Genomic DNA, 18,143 nt, shown 5'->3' with positions numbered 1-18,143 from the left:
TATGTCCTTTCGGCTATTTATGGAGACTTCATTACAGAGGCACTTTCAGTTAGATCATTGGCCACTGGTAATTGATTCAACCTCCAGGACTTCTCCCCTCCCTGGAGGTCTGGGGAGGACTGAAAGTTCCAACCCTCCAATCACTTGGTTGAGTCTCCTGGTGACCAGCCTCATCCTTAGGTAATTTCCAAAAGTCACCACAGCAACATAACAAAAGACAGCTTTATCACTCTCAACGTAGGAAATTCCAAGTGTTTTGGGAGCCATCAGCCAGCCAAGAGCTACGGTCAAAGACTAAATATATTTAAGAAACGTATATATTTTGGTTATCTGACTGACCGATTATATATTTCTTACAAAACACAATATCACACATTTCTTAACTTAGTATTCTGGAAAATCTGCCTTAACTGACTTTCTGACTATTGGTGACATTGTGAGCACTTTATTCTCACTAAACATCCATATGAAAGGATAAGATGGACTGGTCCTATGAAAAATGCCTTGTCACCAAGAAGGCACTTTCAATGCTCATGCTTATAAAGTTGTTTAAAAAACAAAAAACAAAAAACCAGAAACCTCAGCAGTTTTCAACCTTCCAGAATCTCTGACAATACACATGGTCTGGAACCTGTCTGAGCTTTTCTCCATCTGCGTGGATGCTGGGCTCTTCATGAGTGCAACCTGCCAGCTTCATCAACTCCTCTCTTACCACTCCACCTGTCTCTGTACGGTCCAGTGACATTGGCCTCTCCATTCCTGGTTTCTGGATCTCTGCCTGGCACATTCTTTCCTCTTCTATTGAGACTCACATCTACCTAGCTTTAGGTCCCAACTTAAGTGCCTCCTTCTCAGGGACATCTCTGGTATTGTATCCCCCACCTAATTCTTTTTATAGCACCCTGTACTTGTCATCATATCCCTTATCACAAAAGAATTTACAGTTGATCCTTGAACACCATGATGGGTGAGGGGAAGTGATCCCCTGCACAGTTGAAAACCCATGTATAACATTGACTCCCCAGAAACTTAACCGCTCCTGGGGCACTATTGATGGCTTACTAATAACACAAAAAGTCAATTAATCCTTCTTTTGTATGTGGTATGTATAATATATGGTGTTCATACAATAAAGTAAGCTAAATAAAAGACAATGTTATTAAGAAAATCGTAAGGAAGATGGGTGCCTGGGTAGCTTAGTAGATTAATTGCCCAACTCTTGATATTTGCTCAGGTCATGATCTCACAGGCATGAGACTGAGCCCCACTTTGGGCTCCATGTTGAGTGTGGAGCCTGCTTGGTATGATCTCTCTCTCCCTCTCTCTCTCTCACTCTCTTTCCTTTCTCTCACTCACTCAAAATAAATTTTAAAAATTAAAAAAAGAAAATCGTAAGGGAGAGAAAATACATTTACAGTATTGTACCATGAAAAATCCATATATAAGTGAACTGCATGGTTCAAACCCATGTTGTTCAAGGGTCAACTGTAAGTGGTTATTTATGTAATTTGAACTTAATTGCAGTCATCTCTATTAACATGTAATTTTCATACTGAGAGATACCATATCTTTTGGATTACTGCTATATTCTCAGCATTTAGCCCAATACATGTTCAATAAATATTTAGGAATTGGGTAAGTGAGGAAGCATGTATAAGAAGCCAAAGCTGATTCACCTTGAGGCTGGTGCTCGAGTTTGGGATAGAAACACAGATTTGCTATTTAATTGTCCTGTGACTGTGAACAAGAAACTGAACATCTCTAAGCCTTGGTGTATTCTCTCTATAATAAGGAAATATTATATTATCCTCTCACAAGTTAATTGTAAGATATAAATTATTCTGTGCTGTGTTCACAAATACCGATCGTAGTGCCTGGCACATAGTAAGCACTTGAAAATTTGTCAATGCTCAAGAATTACTACTATTAAAAGTGAAGTAAAATAGAAATCGAAGTATGTCCATGATATATGCCTTGCATGTATCACCAAAACCCAAACAGCTGATAATATGGCACAGTCAACAGCAATGGCAGCTCAAATCTTTCTCAAAGCTGATCAAGAGTATGCTGATCCCAATAGGGCACAGGAAGACCTTATGCTGCCTCTTTACACTTAGTCTGAGAGACAATTTGTCACTCGAGTTGTGGCATCCCACAGCTTCTCCCAAGAGAGCTGCTGGCTGCCCAAATAGAGCCAAAATCTGATCCTCAACTACATTGTTTAAAATAATGTATGGTGTCTCTCCTTCTGGGAGGGCTCAGTAGGATCTTATAATCATCGCCTTAGCAACTTCTAGTTACTAGCCAACATTATGAAAGACAGAATATTCCACTAACATGCCGTCTGGGCATACACTTAGACTTCACATCTAAATTTAAAACATGTAGCAACTCTGCCACCCCCAGGAGTCCATACAGTCTTAGTAGAACACATGAATACCTCCTTAGAACCCAGCCTCTCCAACATTTCCATCCCTCCATTTGCAAAACAAAATCTTTTTTAAAAGTCTATTTAATAACTTTTCACTTCTGATTAAACCTTGTTGAAGATTATGTTGTACCAGGAAGAGCACTGTTCCCCTTAAAATACAATCTCTGAAAAACTTTGTAGGAAAAGCAAGTTAAAAATTAAATGTTCGTGGAGTCAACTATTATTACTAGGTGAATTCATTTTATAATAAAATTTCTAGCAGTGCATCTGAGAGAAAACTATAGTTCAGTGGCTCCTAAGACAAGGCAGGGTTCAGTCAGTCAGAGATGGTTTGGGAGAAAGAACTTGGCCAATTTCCATCATTATTGAGAACAAATACACTATATGCATATAAAAAGGAATTTCACATTGAAGATAGTCTCAAGATTTGGACCTATCTGACAAGGAGTAAAAACCCAGCTTTGCCATAGAGTTGATGCTGAAAAGTCTATCTCCAATCAGGAATTATAGTTGCTAACTCTCTGACCTCTTAAATCTAGAGGAGGCCATGTAACAACCAAGCCTCACCAAAGATAAGTGAGTAGGATTGCTCCTTGTTACTTTGGAGCAAAAACATTTAAGACGTAGGTATGCTCTTTTCATCCTCCATTTCCCCATCTGTTGGCTGCTTACTGAGGGACCTGAGGGGCTGGGGAAACCACAAATTGGAAGGAGTCTGGATTCCATAATCAGTGTCTGGAAAAAACCACTTGTTGACCAGGAACAACCACACTATACTGTTTCATTGTAAGAAATACATTTCTATTGTATTAAGGCTTTGAAATTTTATGAGTAATTACTTGCTGTTTTTCTTTATTACTGCAGTGTTAATATAATCTGAGTGTTTTGGCAAGGTTTACAGCACAGAGAGTGAGGGGGGAAAAAGGATCATGATTGCCTGTAATAAAGACTCAGATTCAACAAGCATTTTATTGAGGGACTTCTGACAATCGGCCATTTGACATATTTTAATTCAAATACTCTTCACAATAATGTCGTGAAGAGGGATTTTTGAGACCAAATTTACAAATGAGGAAATTGAGAGTGGAGAGGTAAAATAATTGCCCAGTACCACATTGTAATGCCGAAGTCAAAATTTAAATTAATTAACATTAATTAGTTAACATTGTCAAAATTAATATATTCTTTTAAAAGGAAAGAAAGCCATACATTCTTTTAGAATGTTCTTGAGATCTTGAAGTCATCCAAGAAGTAGAAATACCTGACAGGGTGAATGGGATCCAAATCCTCTAAAGTGGCAACCCTGTGTCTAGTAGATGACAAGATTTATCACAGGCACATGTGTGTTCTACTCACCTAAGTCATTTCTCTGGTGTTTTTTACTTTGCCACACTCTGGAATTCAGATAACTATTTCTGTAATACTATCAATTACTAGTTTGTTACACTTTTATATTTTTGACAGTTGGCTCCTTGACTCCATGCCCCGGTACTGGACATTAGGGACCAGAGAGTCACCATGTGTGGGCTCATTATGTCTTCCCCAGTGCATGGAAGGCATGATATATGCAATAGTCAGTGCTTTTGGTGAGAGGCAGGCCAGAAAGTGATACCTCTAATCATCCAAAATGCATGAAGCAGATGCTGTAGGCAGACAAAGGCCTTACCAACTCTCGGAAGGAGCAAGAATTTGGAGAACCAGATACTATTCGGCTCATAGGACGCATTTGGTTCCAAGACTGGAGTTAGGGTAAATTTTAAAGAAGAGTTCAAGTTGATTAAGACAATGATGGTCATCAGAATTATTGTTATTTTGTTTTACATCACCTAGAGATTCTGTTTGAGTAAGTTGGAGCTGGGCTTGGGTAATTGGCACTTTAAATCAAGTCTCTGTGTGCTTCTGATATACATTAACACTTGAAAACTGCTGTATTAAGCCATAAATTGTAATGCATAAGCAGCCATGAAAAGGTAAGTATAAAGGCTGATACAAAAAAAAATGTAAATGGATAAAAAATGTAAATGGAAGCATTTTGTTCTCATTTTAAGTAGGAAATAGAAGGATACAGCTTTGTAAAAAGGAAAAACACATATATCATCTGCCAGAATCTACCTGAATTATAGGTCCTGTCCTTATACCATAGACTCCTGCCCAGGTACCTCAGCCCCATGGAGACAGCTCACTCCACTGTAGGTTCTTAAATGGGTGAATAAACTTCCATAAGGGAGAAGCTACATTTCTAAGGCAATATCAGGATCCCTGCTGGTGTTGGCATAAGGAAAGAATATATCCAGGGAAGAATGGAATGCCATAGGCTTTGTGTTAGCAACTTAACATGGTGCTAAGTTCGTTCCATAGACTCTACTTAAAAATCCTAGTGCTGGTGACACAGTAGAGTCATTATTGGAACTTCAGGTCCAAAATGTAAGCATCCATACTCTCTGCAGAGAGTTGGTCTAAAGGAAAAAGTAGGATAATAATTACTTTGTTCTATGCATTATGCTAAATACTTTAGCCACAAGGCAAGACTTTGCCTTCCAAAAGGTTACTACTCTCTATATGTAATTTAATATATATGCTTATACCATATATGTTTATATATATTCTGAATATTTGGGATGTAAGCCCTATCCTTCCATAGACAAATTAAATAAATATTTGATAAAAAGTACTTTCCTAGTCCCACAAGTTCATTGACATGCAGCATCCTCTCTCCATTCTTCTCACCAACACCCTAAAAGCAACATAATATCAAGAGAGCATATGTAATAGAGACTAAACAACACATTTCAAATATGCAGAATACATATCTGGACTCGAAGCCTCATTATTTCCTTTTATGGCTCCTGTTAGGCTCACAAAACCACTGCCTTTGAACGTGAGATTCCACTTCTAACACACATAGGTGATGTCAGGATTCCTAAGCTATGTGGATAAGTGGCTTTTGGATTCTAAAATCTAGAAATCAGGGCCTTCCTCTGTTGCAGGGACACCCAATGGTAAATATTTATTCCTTAGGAGTCAATATTTTGTGGATAGTTTCAGCAGATTATTTATCATTTTCTCCCGGTCTACTACTCCCTTTTTCTACCCTCTCTTTCCAACTCAACTTCTCTCTGGAAATCGCAGACCCACAGCAATAACATCGTCCCCAAGTTGCCATCACTCATTCCACTGAATACCCTGATACCTCTAGCCCCTTCCTGCATGCACACCCCATTATTACCTGAGCTTGTTTATAAGGATAAGCAACCTTGCCAAGACTTGGAAAAGCTCTGTTAGGTGATGAAATATTCAGAGCAACAGTGACTTTTCTGGTGGTCAGGCTCAGGGTGAATGCCACTTGGAAGAACACTGCATTCTTTCTGGGTGAACTGCTGTGTCAAAGAGCCGTGAATGCGGCTGAAGGTTGCTCACCAGGGCCAGTGAAAGGCAGCATCAAAGGAATGATCTGAAATGTGAGAAAGAATCAATAATCATTCTTCAAAATAATGCCTTTTCAAACATGGCAAATGTCACTGGCTCTTGGCAACACTACTTGGGATTTATTCTCTCAAAAAGGGCACCACCACAGGGCTGGAGTGAAAAGCCATGGTATGTTATTCTTTGAAATGGCAAAATGACAGAAATGCAGGCACGGGAATTCAGACCCAGATGTAAATGAAATGTGCATAATTCCTTGGGGTGTTTTGATCCATTTCCTCTTAAGGGCTGTGTTGCTAAGGTTAAGTGTGGATCAGGGGAGGTGCTGCTGGGGTGCAGGGAGAGTAAGGACAGAAGGTGTCTTAGCAGAACCTGGATGCCCTCGCTCACATCCCAGTTTCAAATGAACATCAGAAGTGGGAATTAATTTCGTGCTTCCTCTGCTGCTTCTGTCTTACACACTGCAGCTCAGCATTTGACTCTTCCCTGCCCACCTCTGATCGTCTCGATCTCCCTCTGATTATTCCACTTTTCTCCCATTCTTGACCTCAAATCAAGCCCCCTGGGTTACTCTGATGGCCTATCTTCTAGTTCCCTAATACTGGTTTTTCGTTACTTCCACACACTCAGCGTGTTTACATCAGAATAATGGGCCCAACACAAGTCTGATCATACCATGCCTCCTGCTTACCTCTGAATCTGTTGGGGGGTAGTCTACAAAACTAGTACATTCTGCATCTTTCCCAGTGTAGCTCTGGCCTTTGTCTTTAGCACAATTTCCTCTATGAACCCCCAAATCCCTATAATGTCACTACAGTTACCCTCCAAATATACCATGCTTAAATGTACGCCATGACTCCTCCTGGCTGTCCACCGGGGAGCAACTTGTATTCACTCTTAAAATACCAATGTTTATAGTGGAAGATTTTGTAATGATAAAAAGAGCTACAGGTACACACTGTACATGGAGGGATCTTGCGAACAAATGCGAAGCTAAAGAAAAATGTTACAGAGAGAACCTATCACATAAAATCCACTTATATGAAACTCAAAACCAGGCAAAATCAATCCATAGTGATTGATACGTCTTGGTAGTTACCTCTTGGAGGTACGGAGAGTTGACTAGGAAGAGGCATGAAGAAACCGTCTTGGAAGATAGAAAAACTCCATTCAAGAGCTTGATTTGGGTGGTAATTACATGGGCACAGACATACATAAATCTGGGTGGTAATTACACGTACATAAAAATTCACTGAGCTGGGCAATGAAGATGGGTATGTCATTCCTCGCTTAAAAAGGAAACAAACATCAACAGATAAGTGACATTTGGGGGAAGCATTTCTTACATTCAGCTGGTCACCATATCGCAACCTCTGCCCATAAAATAAATAATTCTTTCTTTCATCTTCCTACCACCTATTGCACCTATAATTATAACAGATGGTCCTTATTTGTGTCTCTTTTGTTCTTAGCCTGTGGCATCTTTATAGAAAAGAGATTGAACACCACCTTCTTTTCATCTCCAGTACTTAACAGAGTTTGGTCAAGTGTTGCTGAATGAATGTAATAAAAACCACAAATAGAAATGAGTGAGCCTCCTGTGTGTTTGGGGCCATTCCTGCCATAAATGTCCCCTAGCATGGCTGTGTACTTCTCAACAGGCAGAATGCTGAACCATTCATTATCCTCTATTGCCTTGGTGTCTGTTAACAAACTGCACCATCTTCCCCATTAAGAAGCTGAATGAAGGCAAAATAATTTGCACCCCATGTTGACATTCAGGCCACACTGTGCTGGGCCAAGAGAGCACACACCGTGGGCTCACACACAGCTGCACAAACATTACGCTGGTTCACTGCTTAAAGAAAGCAAAATTAATTTGTAGCTGTCAGTCAGTTCAGCGAGATTTGCTTCACTTCCGAAATTTATTGACAGGCTCTAATAACTGGCACTTAAATTGTCTTTTCTGGAAGCAAACGATGAAAGGCAAGAACTGGAGATATGATGTTCACCTCTGGTTCCCAAGCAAAACAGAAAGAGGCCATTGTGGTCATATAGTTTTTATGCCACTTTCAAATCTTAATAGACATTTTTGCAATGGGAAGTTTCCCAAATTAGCTTGCTGTTTTTCTTTATTACTGCAGTGTTAATATAATCTGAGTGTTTTGGCAAGGTTTACAGCACAGAGAGTGAGGGGGGAAAAAGGATCATGATTGCCTGTAATAAAGACTCAGATTCAACAAGCATTTTATTGAGGGACTTCTGACAATCGGCCATTTGACATATTTTAATTCAAATACTCTTCACAATAATGTCGTGAAGAGGGATTTTTGAGACCAAATTTACAGATGAGGAAATTGAGAGTGGAGAGGTAAAATAATTGCCCAGTACCACATTGTAATGCCGAAGTCAAAATTTAAATTAATATATCTCATGCTAACTCCTATGAAGTCTGAGGAGGTAATAACTTGCAATTTTATAGATGCAGCTTTTAGGCAGGAAAAGGTCCTTCACAGCTTCCCTCAAAACTCATCACCTATGTTTACTTTACTTCAATAAGCCAGCCTCCAAGACCAAGATGCCTTCTATCATATCTGTCAACTCAAGGCCATATTTATAGACAGCTACTAAGAAATAAACAACCGTACATCTGCTTATGTTCATACACACTAGGGAGTCAAAACAGGAAGAGAGACTAGCCCCCTCAAGGAGCACCCAGTCTAAAATTAAGAGACTTGGCCACCTCTCCAATATGTACAGAAAGTCAGGAATGTTGTTAGTGCGGTGATCTCTGCACTTGTTCTTTAGGACAGCAAACAGCAGCAGCCTCCTCCGAAATCACTCCTGCCTGTGCTCAACACTAGTTGTTGCTATTGTAGATCATGAGTCCTTGAGGGATGGCAATGGGCTGCATGATCTTGGCTCCTCGAGGCAGCCATCTTTGTCTCCTGGACTTCATGCCAGAGGTTAGGACAACATTCCAAATGCAGAAGGAATTGATGAGGTAATAATACTTGAATATCAGGGACTCAGTGGGGAGGGTGCAGGATTTGATTTCCTGTTAAGAATTGATTATATCTACTGCATACCGGAAGGATTTAATGAGGAGAAGTTGGTTGTACGTGAAAGATATTCCATCCCACAAAGATTAGCTGAGGATCCACTGGGTGCTAGGGTTGTGAGCTCCAGTGAATAAGGCAGATATAAATAATTATCACTCAGTGTGGGAACTGCCCAAATAAAACAGGGACCAAGTGTTATGAGAGCACTGAGGTCACATTTAAATCTACCCAGAGCACACTTTACACATTGTATGTTAGCCAATTTGACAATAAATTATATTAAAATAAAAAGATACTTAACATTAACTCTAAAAAAAATAAAATAAACAATAAATATTTTATTGACTTGGTTTCATAAATAAATAAATAAATAAATAAATAAATAAATAAATAAAATCTACCCAGAGTAACTGGGAAAAGTCAGGCAAAGACAAATGGAAGAGGTTTCCAAGGTGAGATACCAACATGTATTCTGGCACAAAGGTGTTAAAACATATCTCATGTATCCAGAATGATGGGAGTTTTGACATGGTTATACCATAGGTTTGTGCTGGTGGTTGTTTTGAATTGTTTTTCTACTTGTTGGTTTTTCTACTTGTTGGTTATTTTTATTTGATTCTTAATCTTATTGCTTTTTCCTTTCTTAAATAAATATTCAAATGTGAATTAACTCATTTACAGGTAGAAAATCAGATCCTTTATTAGGGTTCTCCAGAGAAACAGAACTAACATAGAGAGAGAGAGAGAGAGATAAGGACAGGGAGGGAGGGAGAGATGAATATTTATTTTAAGGAAATGTCTAATGTAGTTATGGAGGTTTGGTAAATCCAAAATCTCCAGGGTGAGCTGGCAGGCTGGAGATGCTGAGAAAAATCCATGCTGTAATTCAAGACCCAAAGCTGTCTACTGGCAGAATTCCTTCTTGCTCAGGGGAGGTCAGTCTTTATTCTAATCAGGCCTTCAATTTATTAGATGATGCCCACCCACACTATAGAGGATAATCTGCTTTACTCAAATTCCATAAATTTCCATGTTAATCTCATGCAAAAAACACCTTCACAGAAATACCCAGAATAGTGTTCCACCAAATGTCTGAGCACTGTGGCTAGCCAAGTTGATATATAAAATTAACCATCACAGGACCATAAAATAAAGACATGTTTGGAGTTTCAAGGATTTTGTTTTTATCTTGTGGGTAACACGGAACCCTTGAAAAGTTTTAATCAAATAATGATAAAACCTCTGATACATAAGATAGGGAAAGTTGCATTGCAGATGATGCCAAAATTTTTAATTGAACAGATGCTAATGATATTAACTGAGACAAAAATAGAAAGAAAAATGGGATTGGGTCTTGTTGCATTTGAAATAGCAGCATGACAGCCAGGTATAAATATGCACGAGGCACTGGAAACACAGGTGTGTGTGTGTGCGGCTTAAGTTAGGAGATATAAATTTTGAAATTGTTATTACATAGTGATGGCTAAAATCAGGCATTTACAGGGGATAGAGAATGAGAAAGAGCTGAGGGTGGTGCTCTGGAGAATACATTTTATACAGTGAGAGGGAGCAGGGAGAGTGTAGAGGAAGAAGAATTACAACAAAATACTTAAAATAAATTGTGAATAAACAATAAAGAAAAGGTCCCTTAGAATGTGGAGGAAGGAATAGGCATGGACTCAAAGGAAGTAGAGTAAATTAGGAGCAAAAGGAAGTCATAAGGGTCTTCTTAGTAAGCTCTCCTAAATGCCTGTGGGTATCTCAGCTGGAAGGCTGAAGGAGGAAGACAGAGGTAATAGGGGAAGCCATATATGGAAATGTGAGAACTTTGAACATGAAAAAAGCTGCAGCCGCATCAATATCAATGATCAGTGCAAAGGGGAGGAAGAGAGCATATGTGATACACTGAACAGCAGAGGTGATAAGAAAAGTTGACACACTGTTGGACGAATCATTTGAAAACAAAATGGTGGAAGAAGTAAAGGTGCAACATTTTAAATGTCTTAGGGGAGTTTTCTGTAACAGAGAGGTAGACAGCATTTATTCCCCATTCCTTTTTTTCCTTCCCCATGGAAGGTCATCATTAACAGAACACGCCTGGCCTCTCTCTGCCCCTCACTTACTCTTCCCCCATGGTGTAGGGAGTAATTTATCTTTATTGGTAAAGATGAAAAGAATAAAGTCAGCGCTTGTGATTCAGAGCTTCCCACTTCCTCTTAAGAGTTGGCCCTGCCAGCACAGGGCACAGGCTCACCACTGCTCTCTGTCACATGGCCAGCCTCAAAAGAACAGGCAGGTCTATCTTATCTAATCTCGAGGTCAGTATTAGGGTCCTGATCTGCAAATAGCTGTCTCCCTCTCTAGTGCCATTATTATAGGCAAAAGAAGAGCAGTTTTGATATCCCTTCTGCTAATTGTTTGTCTTAATGTTCATTAGATTCAGCTAATTGTGCTTGAAGGTGAGATGCTATTATTAGGCACTTAATTCCTAATCAGGATTAAAGTAAAGGTAATACGGGCATGTTTTGTCATCCACATCCCAGACTGAGCCACCTGAGGACAGGAGTGGGCCCTCCTCCCACTTCGTTTCCCACAGTATCTACATGGGCCATAGGAGGCACCCAGATAAATCAGATTTAATTAATGACGAATGAAATGTTTCCTAACGTCTACAACCTTCATTTTTCTGTCTCTTCCTTAAATGTTTAGGTATCGAGAAAAGGTAGGCAAAAGTGGCTCTCACATTTCAATACAAAAAAAAAAAATTCAAAACACGAGGAGTTCCTACATCAATAAGGGAAAAAAGCAAGAATGAGAAAGAAGATAGAATAACAATATGGATGAAACATTTCACATGAAAGAAAATAAAGTGGCCCGTTAACACTCAAAATAATGCTCAACCTTATTGCTATCAGAGAACGCAAATTAAGCACCAATAATTTCATTGGTTCATAAAGATTAAAAAGACTGATGACCTCTAATGTTCATGAAGGTTCAGGGAAACAGTCAATGACCGTTACACTTTCAATGGGTGTGTAAATTAAGGAAGCCTTTTGTGGTAGGTGAGTAGCAGCATCTAAACATTAACTGTGGAAGATGGCGGCTTAGGAGGACGCTGGGCTCACCGCACGTCCTGCTGATCACTTAGATTCCATCTACATCTGCCTAAATAACCCAGAAAACCGCCAGAGGATTAGCAGAACGGAGTCGCCGGAGCCAAACGCAGACGAGAGGCCCACGGAAGAGGGTAGGAAGGGCGGCGAGGCGGTGCGCGCTCCACGGACTGGCGGGAGGGAGCCGGGGCGGAGGGGCGGCTCGCCGGCCAAGCACAGCCACCGAGTCTGGCTTGCAAAAGCGGAGGGGCCTGACGGACTGTGTTCCCACAACAAGCGCGACTTAGCGTCTGGGAGGTCATAAGTTAACAGCTCTGCTCGGAAAGCGGGAAGGCTGGAGGACAAAGGGAGGGAGAGCTGCTGAGCCCCCTGACAACAGAGCTCAGTTTGGTGGGGAACAAAGGCGCTCGCCAGCGCCATCTCCCCCGCCCATCCCCCAGCCGAAATCCCAAAGAGAACCTGTTCCTGCCGGGGAACTTGCTCGCTCCGCGCAAACACCCAACTCTGCGCTTCGGCGGAGCCAAACCTCCGGCAGCGGATCTGACTCCCTCCCGCTGCCACAGGGCCCCTCCTGAAGTGGATCACCTAAGGAGAAGCGATCTAAGCCTGCCCCTCCTGCCCCCGAGCACCTTGCCTACCCACCCCAGCTAATACGCCAGATCCCCAGCATCACAAGCCTGGCACGGTGCAAGTAGCCCAGACGAGCCACACCACCCCACAGTGAATCCTGCCCCTAGGAGAGGGGAAGAGAAGGCACACACCAGTCTGACCGTGGCCCCAGCGGTGGGCTGGGGACGGACATCAGGTCTGACTGCGGCCCCGCCCACCAACTCCAGTTATACACTACAGCACAGGGGAAGTGCCCTGCAGGTCCGCACCACTCCAGGGACTATCCAAAATGACCAAGCGGAAGAACTCCCCTCAGAAGAATCTCCAGGAAATAACAACAGCTAATGAGCTGATCAAAAAGGATTTAAATAATATAACAGAAAGTGAATTTAGAATAATAGTCATAAAATTAATCGCTGGGCTTGAAAACAGTATACAGGACAGCAGAGAATCTCTTGCTACAGAGATCAAGGGACTAAGGAACAGTCACGAGGAGCTGAAAAACGCTTTAAACGAAATGCATAACAAAATGGAAACCACCACAGCTCGGCTTGAAGAGGCAGAGGAGAGAATAGGTGAACTAGAAGATAAAGTTATGGAAAAAGAGGAAGCTGAGAAAAAGAGAGATAAAAAAATCCAGGAGTATGAGGGGAAAATTAGAGAATTAAGTGATACACTAAAAAGAAATAATATACGCATAATTGGTATCCCAGAGGAGGAAGAGAGAGGGAAAGGTGCTGAAGGGGTACTTGAAGAAATAATAGCTGAGAACTTCCCTGAACTGGGGAAGGAAAAAGGCATTGAAATCCAAGAGGCACAGAGAACTCCCTTCAGACGTAACTTGAATCGATCTTCTGCACGACATATCATAGTGAAACTGGCAAAATACAAGGATAAAGAGAAAATTCTGAAAGCAGCAAGGGGTAAACGTGCCCTCACATATAAAGGGAGACCTATAAGACTCGTGACTGATCTCTCTTTTGAAACTTGGCAGGCCAGAAAGAATTGGCACGAGATTTTCAGGGTGCTAGACAGAAAAAATATGCAGCCGAGAATCCTTTATCCAGCAAGTCTGTCATTTAGAATAGAAGGAGAGATAAAGGTCTTCCCAAACAAACAAAAACTGAAGGAATTTGTCACCACTAAACCAGCCCTACAAGAGATCCTAAGGGGGACCCTGTGAGACAAAGTCCCAGAGACATCACTACAAGCATAAAACATACAGACATCACAATGACTCTAAACCCGTATCTTTCTATAATAACACTGAATGTAAATGGATTAAATGCGCCAACCAAAAGACATAGGGTATCAGAATGGATAAAAAAACAAGACCCATCTATTTGCTGTCTACAAGAGACTCATTTTAGACCTGAGGACACCTTTAGATTGAGAGTGAGGGGATGGAGAACTATTTATCATGCGACTGGAAGCCAAAAGAAAGCTGGAGTAGCCATACTTATATCAGACAAACTAGACTTTAAATTAAAGGCTGTAACAAGAGATGAAGAAGGACATTATATAATAGTTACAGGGTCTATCCATCAGGAAGAGCTAACAATTATAAATGTCTATGCACCGAATACCGGAGCCCCCAAATATATAAAACAATTACTCATAAACATAAGCAACCTTATTGATAAGAATGTGGTAATTGCAGGGGACTTTAATACACCACTTACAGAAATGGATAGATCATCTAGACACACGGTCAATAAAGAAACAAGGGCCCTGAATGAGACATTGGATCAGATGGACTTGACAGATATATTTAGAACTCTGCATCCCAAAGCAACAGAATATACTTTCTTCTCGAGTGCACATGGAACATTCTCCAAGATAGATCATATACTGGGTCACAAAACAGCCCTTCATAAGTTTACAAGAATTGAAATTATACCATGCTTACTTTCAGACCACAATGCTATGAAGCTTGAAATCAACCACAGAAAAAAGTCTGGAAAACCTCCAAAAGCATGGAGGTTAAAGAACACCCTACTAACGAATGAGTGGGTCAACCAGGCAATTAGAGAAGAAATTAAAAAATATATGGAAACAAATGAAAATGAAAATACAACAATCCAAACGCTTTGGGACGCAGCAAAGGCAGTCCTGAGAGGAAAATACATTGCAATCCAGGCCTATCTCAAGAAACAAGAAAAATCCCAAATACAAAATCTAACAGCACACCTAAAGGAACTAGAAGCAGAACAGCAAAGGCAGCCTAAGCCCAGCAGAAGAAGAGAAATAATAAAGATCAGGGCAGAAATAAACAATATAGAAACTAAAAAAACTGTAGAGCAGATCAACGAAACCAAGAGTTGGTTTTTTGAAAAAATAAACAAAATTGACAAACCTCTAGCCAGGCTTCTCAAAAAGAAAAGGGAGATGACCCAAATAGATAAAATCATGAATGAAAATGGAATTATTACAACAAATCCCTCAGAGATACAAACAATTATCAGGGAATACTATGAAAAATTATATGCCAACAAACTGGACAACCTGGAAGAAATGGACAAATTCCTGAACAACCACACTCTTCCAAAACTCAATCAGGAGGAAATAGAAAGCTTGAACAGACCCATAACCAGCGAAGAAATTGAATCGGTTATCAAAAATCTCCCAACAAATAAGAGTCCAGGACCAGATGGCTTCCCAGGGGAGTTCTACCAGACGTTTAAAGCAGAGATAATACCTATCCTTCTCAAGCTATTCCAAGAAATAGAAAGGGAAGGAAAACTTCCAGACTCATTCTATGAAGCCAGTATTACTTTGATTCCTAAACCAGACAGAGACCCAGTAAAAAAAGAGAACTACAGGCCAATATCCCTGATGAATATGGATGCAAAAATTCTCAATAAGGTACTAGCAAATCGAATTCAACGGCATATAAAAAGAATTATTCACCATGATCAAGTGGGATTCATTCCTGGGATGCAGGGCTGGTTCAACATTCGCAAATCAATCAACGTGATACATCACATTAACAAAAAAAAAGAGAAGAACCATATGATCCTGTCAATCGATGCAGAAAAGGCCTTCGACAAAATCCAGCACCCTTTCTTAATAAAAACCCTTGAGAAAGTCGGGATAGAAGGAACATACTTAAAGATCATAAAAGCCATTTATGAAAAGCCCACAGCTAACATCATCCTCAACGGGGAAAAACTGAGAGCTTTTTCCCTGAGATCAGGAACACGACAAGGATGCCCACTCTCACCGCTGCTGTTTAACATAGTGCTGGAAGTTCTAGCATCAGCAATCAGACAACAAAAGGAAATCAAAGGCATCAAAATTGGCAAAGATGAAGTCAAGCTTTCGCTTTTTGCAGATGACATGATATTATACATGGAAAATCCGATAGACTCCACCAAAAGTCTGCTAGAACTGATACAGGAATTCAGCAAAGTTGCAGGATACAAAATCAATGTACAGAAATCAGTTGCATTCTTATACACTAACAATGAAGCAACAGAAAGACAAATAAAGAAACTGATCCCATTCACAATTGCACCAAGAAGCATAAAATACCTAGGAATAAATCTAACCAAAGATGTAAAGGATCTGTATGCTGAAAATTATAGAAAGCTTATGAAGGAAATTGAAGAAGATTTAAAGAAATGGAAAGACATTCCCTGCTCATGGATTGGAAAAATAAATATTGTCAAAATGTCAATACTACCCAAAGCTATCTACACATTCAATGCAATCCCAATCAAAATTGCACCAGCATTCTTCTCGAAACTAGAACAAGCAATCCTAAAATTCATAGGGAACCACAAAAGGCCCCGAATAGCCAAAGGAATTTTGAAGAAGAAGACCAAAGCAGGAGGCATCACAATCCCAGACTTTAGCCTCTACTACAAAGCTGTCATCATCAAGACAGCATGGTATTGGCACCAAAACAGACACATAGACCAATGGAATAGAATAGAAACCCCAGAACTAGACCCACAAACGTATGGCCAACTCATCTTTGACAAAGCAGGAAAGAACATCCAATGGAAAAAAGACAGCCTCTTTAACAAATGGTGCTGGGAGAACTGGACAGCAACATGCAGAAGGTTGAAACTAGACCACTTTCTCACACCATTCACAAAAATAAACTCAAAATGGATAAAGGACCTAAATGTGAGACAGGAAACCATCAAAACCTTAGAGGAGAAAGCAGGAAAAGACCTCTCTGACCTCAGCCGTAGCAATCTCTTACTGGACACATCCCCAAAGGCAAGGGAATTAAAAGCAAAAGTGAATTACTGGGACCTTATGAAGATAAAAAGCTTCTGCACAGCCAAGGAAACAACCAACAAAACTAAAAGGCAACCAACGGAATGGGAAAAGATATTCGCAAATGACATATCGGACAAAGGGCTAGTATCCAAAATCTATAAAGAGCTCACCAAACTCCACACCCGAAAAACAAATAACCCAGTGAAGAAATGGGCAGAAAACATGAATAGACACTTCTCTAAAGAAGACATCCGGATGGCCAACAGGCACATGAAAAGATGTTCAGCGTCGCTCCTTATCAGGGAAATACAAATCAAAACCACACTCAGGTATCACCTCACGCCAGTCAGAGTGGCCAAAATGAACAAATCCGGAGACTATAGATGCTGGAGAGGATGTGGAGAAACGGGAACCCTCTTGCACTGTTGGTGGGAATGCAAATTGGTGCAGCCGCTCTGGAAAGCAGTGTGGAGGTTCCTCAGAAAATTAAAAATAGACCTACCCTATGACCCAGCAATAGCACTGCTAGGAATTTATCCAAGGGATACAGGAGTGCTGATGCATAGGACCACGTGTACCCCAATGTTCATAGCAGCACTCTCAACAATAGCCAAATTATGGAAAGAGCCTAAATGTCCATCAACTGATGAATGGATAAAGAAATTGTGGTTTATATACACAATGGAATATTACGTGGCAATGAGAAAAAATGAAATATGGCCTTTCGTAGCAACGTGGATGGAACTGGAGAGTGTGATGCTAAGTGAAATAAGCCATACAGAGAAAGACAGATACCATATGGTTTCACTCTTATGTGGATCCTGAGAAACTTCACAGGAACCCATGGGGGAGGGGAAGGAAAAAAAAAAAAAAAAGAGGTTAGAATGGGAGAGAGCCAAAGCATAAGAGACTTAAAAACTGAGAACAAACTGAGGGTTGATGGGGGGTGGGAGGGAGGAGAGGGTGGGTGATGGGTATTGAGGAGGGCACCTTTTGGGATGAGCACTGGGTGTTGTATGGAAACCAATTTGTCAATAAATTTCATTAAAAAAAAAAAAAAAAAAAAAAGAAAGAATAATAATGATAAAAGAATAACTTCCTGCTTACAGGACCTCTCTGTATTGGCCTTTTCTTTTTAAAGATCAAACTACTCATGATGCTTGATTGACCTGTCTATCCACTCAAATGATGAACTGAAGAATTAAGCAACTATCAAAATATATATTGTTTTATTTTTTTAACGTTAATTTATTATTGAGAAACAGAGACAGA

The sequence above is a fragment of the Prionailurus viverrinus genome, chromosome D2, assembly GCF_022837055.1.
Source record: "Prionailurus viverrinus isolate Anna chromosome D2, UM_Priviv_1.0, whole genome shotgun sequence".
Classification (NCBI taxonomy): Eukaryota; Metazoa; Chordata; class Mammalia; order Carnivora; family Felidae; genus Prionailurus; species Prionailurus viverrinus.
This window is presented reverse-complemented; position numbering follows the sequence as displayed.